Here is a 4386-nt window from a genome sequence, read left to right on the forward strand (position 1 = left end):
CTGACAAAGTACTTATTTCTTACAATATTTATTTTAAGATGGAAAAAAATTTATTTTAATTTTTTTTTTCAATTCATTATTATATGTATTTTTAAATCCATTTGATTTTTTATTTTATTAGTATTGGTATTGTAACAGCCTAAATTGTCATATGTTTTCATTTTAAACCTTACTGTCCTTCTTATTTTATTTTTAGTGATACAAGTCCATATCTGAGTTGACATTTTAAAATATATGACAAATTTTTTAATAAAACCAGCTATTTCATTTGTGTCATTTGTACAATGTCAAAATTTTAATTTATCTATTTTTCTATAAAAATAAAAATAGGAAATTGTATCAAACGGACCTAATTTTTATATCTGATTGAACTTATACCTTATATTTTTTTAAAGTCCTCGTAAATTGATTTTAAAAAATAAAAACTAGGTTATAATTCTATTGCATACGAAAATGCATGTTTCATGTTGATTTGATGGAAAAAGTAAATATATTTGTATTCAGAGACATCACATTGTGATTTTAACTATTTCGTGATGAAATCAATAATGAACAATTTTTTTTTTTACTATTAAATTAATAAGTCATGTGGCTTGTATATAATCAAGGTATACTCATTCTCATTATAGGATGGAGAATAAGAGAAGAAGATTCGAGATTCTAATTAGAATTTGATAAACTGAGATTTAGTATTGAATTTTTGATAAGTTCAATTTGTGAACCCCCACATAAGTTTTGATAATAATAATAAATAACATTTACTTGAAGTGTGATATACTGCTAACTTTATTATTTTTATTATAACATATATTTTTACTATTCTTATTTTTATTTTTTATTTTCATGCTATTATTATTATTATCATTACAGCTTATTATCATCACTATTATTATCAATAAATTATTATTATTATTATTATCATAATTATAATTATTGTCATCCACACTAACTATATTGCTACTAACTTTGTTTATTATTGTCACCTTAACTTATTGCTACTAACTTTGTTTCTCACCCTCTGCTGGGCATGGAGAATTAGTTTCAGTTGATATATAAAGCATAAAAACAAACTAAATATGTATTTAAATCCTTTTCATATAAAGTAGCTAGTCCATGCAACCAGAGCAGCTTACTACAAAATTATAAACATTGTTTAATTTGAGAATCAACCAAGACAAAAGGTTGCATGGAGACTAATCAAATCAACCACGATCATGGTGCAGCAAAAAGGTTGCATGGAGTTTTCTTCAACAGTTGTAGTCCAATAGCAGGCAAAAAGCTACAGCAGCTAACATGGCATTTAGCAAAATGATCATATTGTGTAGGACGTTATTTTCTTGGACTTTCACTGCTTCTGCAACAAAAATAGAGCCATTTATGTACACGAATGAAAGTGGTAATATACTTACGCACAGTTTGCGTGAAGAAGAGCTTGAAAACGGGTAGAACACCCCTTTAAAAAAAGGGCAGTGGTGGCTTAAATTGTCGAGGCTGATGCAAGAGATTATTGAAAATTGTGTTCAGCACATAGTAAAGGAAGAAGACAATCTGGTAGGTTTCATAAGATTGACGATATGCAAGAAGGGTCAAAACAACATGATAGATGAGATGGTCAGTAGTAAACAAAAAAACGTGCAAACAGAAAATGGCTACATGCACCTTATAGAGTTTCAAGTGGTCCATCCCAATCCCAACAACGTAAATTATTAAGAGGAAAGAAAGAGCAAGTCGAACACTGTTAAATTGAGCATATGGCGGATGCAGGAAGTCATTAGAAAAGTGAAAGTGTTGTAAGTGAATTTATTTTTTTTGGATTTGAGGAAACCTACCTCTCAGAAAAGCGCACTTTATAAGGATCCAGATGAGCAAGTAAAACCCCGGCTGTCCCGGCTCTTACAAGAGATGCACGACCTGACTCGAACTCGAGACCTGCTTTGTAGATCTCAAGCCCTTTGCCATTATGCCGCCCCTTTGGGTTGTAAGTGAATTGCTAGATACTGCAAGCTAAATCTATTTTTTTCCAAGCAGTTGTGAAGCTCAGAAATTGTGAAGTAATCTGTCAAGTGATACACTGCAAACGCTATTGACCTTGGAAGCTGAACATCATTGGGTTCAGCACAATGTATATTGGAATGTGGTGATTGCAAACTAACATTGTAGTGAGGGTGAGAAGGGGGAAATGAGGCTTCCAGAGAGCAGTCAGTGAGGCTCATGAATTAGTCAGAAGCAGCGTATCAAAATGCAAGTATATTTGCGGGCAAGAAGAAATGTGTGAACAATATAAAATCAATAAAAGAGGAGGCCAGTCTGAATCAATCAGCAAATTAAAGAAGGAATCAGTTATATTGAGTAATTGCAGTAGAGTATGGCTTTGTTGAGAACACAAACAAACATGGAGGCAACAATGGGCCATTTTTATTTTTTTTCCAACAAAGAACCTGCCCAAAACTGGCGCCTGCTCTAACCACAGGACCACGACAAGCATGCATAACCCCATGATAAGAACAGCAACGAAACAGCCCTTAGAAGCTTAGAGCCTGTTTTTTTTTTTTTTTTTTCAAAAGGACCCTGTAAAAATTTGTTCAGTCAATCCATCACTCCTAATGCAGCAAGCAATCCACAAACAAAAGCATATGTCAACACTCTAAAGGCAACAGACAACTCAAGGCCTAGCAACGGAATCATGTTAATCATTAAATCCAAGGTTAATTTCAGAGGGAAATGAAGAACTAAAGTACCTGGAAAAGTAGCTTATCAACAGAGTGGCCAAACAGCCCCAACAAACCCAAATATTCCTGATAAAAGACAACAAATCAAATAAAAGGATCCAAAACAACCAGGAAGATAAACAAAAAGAAATGAGCACCGATTAAAGGAATAAAAGGTGGAGAAAAAAAAGACACCAGCCGAGCACAAACAGTGTCAGAAACTGAGTTGATAAAAACCAAAGCCACTACTTCACCTTAGAGAGCAGCAAACTGGGGAAAAAAATCCAAGGCGAAATGCAATTGAAGGCATGAAAATCCTGCCTCACGCAAAATAAAGGACGTAAAGGCATGGCATGTCTAAGAACAACAGTAGCATGACAGAAAAAGAAAATCAAATAAGAAGTACATGAAGTGACAACACAGCAAGCAGAGTTCAACGAAAACGGCAACTGAAGCAAGTTAAACAACCAAAACAGTAGGGAAAGAACAAACCTTTTACGATTCAACAACATTAGAGACCCAAAGAGAGGCTAGATGAACTAAAATCCCCTAACTAAATATCTACACCTCTAGAAAACGTCCAATCCGATCCAATAAGCAGCAACATCCCTAAGGACCAAGTACCCAGCCTAGTGTACATTAAATGCAAAGTCATCGTCGCGCGCCATCTTTTTCAGAGCCAAGACTCACAACCAACCAAAACCAAACCCAGCCACAGCCAGAACAAAGGCAGACGGAGAAAAAAAAAAAAGAAGCTCCTCTGGAATTCCAAGCCTGCAACTGGAGCCTCTGCAGACTAAAAAAGCCGCCAACGCCCCCGCGAGTCTGAGCCAAGACTCACAGCCACCCAAAATTAAACCCAGCTATAGCCAAAACAAAGACAGACAGATAAAAAAAATTGGCCTCCTGGATTCCCAAGCCTGCAACTGGAGCCTCTGCAAGCAAAAAGAAACCAAGGGCAAAGAAAACGCAGCTCACCCAGCTCCCAAATGAAAAGCAAGAGAAAGAGCCGCCACCGCCTCCCGCGAGCCAGCTGGACCCAGGCACTGCGAGAGCTGGGAGAACAAACCGAAGCCAAAAAGAAGGCAATGGCAACCCCATCCGAGAGCCCCAAACCATGTTGCAACCAAGACCAAATCACCCCTGAGCCTGGGAGACGAATAGGCGCAAAGGCAAATCAAGCATGTCCACAGTGCATAGAGTTTGGACCCACTGTGCCAACACAATTCTTTTCCCACGCGATTTAGATTTCTTGTAGTAATAATAATAATAATACAATAACAATAATAATAATAATTATTATTATTATTGTTATGTTATGTTATTATAAATATTATTATTATTATTGTTAATAACATTAATACCGATGTTCTTACCACTAGTATCATAACTATAATTATTATAATAATTATTATTATTATTACAATTATTATTAATATCATAATCATTATAATAAACTATTAATATTACTATTATTACTTAATAATATTATTTCTATTATTATTATTATTATTTTTAACTAGTACCACTAATTTCTTCATCATCATCACTAAATTATTAATATTATAATTTTTATTATTATTGTTAATATTACAATTATAAATATTATTATTACAATTATTACCTTATTATTATTACTATCATAGTAAATTATTATCATTACCATCTTCGTTATTGG

At 34.0% G+C, this 4386-nt stretch overlaps 1 long non-coding RNA gene across 3 annotated transcripts; it reads right to left on the minus strand.

The window, feature by feature from the left end:
- Nucleotides 1-1058: 1058 nt before the first annotated feature.
- Nucleotides 1059-3938, minus strand: LOC118059070 (uncharacterized). 3 transcript variants are annotated; one of them, XR_012170726.1, is made up of 3 exons: nucleotides 3201-3938; nucleotides 2739-3025; nucleotides 1059-1354 (listed from the first exon to the last, which is right to left on the minus strand). It is a non-coding gene; the product is annotated as an uncharacterized lncRNA (long non-coding RNA). The 3 variants fall into 3 exon arrangements; XR_012170725.1 differs by having other exon boundaries at nucleotides 2739-3029; XR_004689261.2 differs by having other exon boundaries at nucleotides 1060-1354; nucleotides 2739-2795; nucleotides 2963-3938.
- Between the last annotated feature and the right edge of the window lie 448 nt (nucleotides 3939-4386).

Source organism: Populus alba, chromosome 9 (genome assembly GCF_005239225.2).
Source record: "Populus alba chromosome 9, ASM523922v2, whole genome shotgun sequence".
NCBI classification, from domain to species: Eukaryota; Viridiplantae; Streptophyta; class Magnoliopsida; order Malpighiales; family Salicaceae; genus Populus; species Populus alba.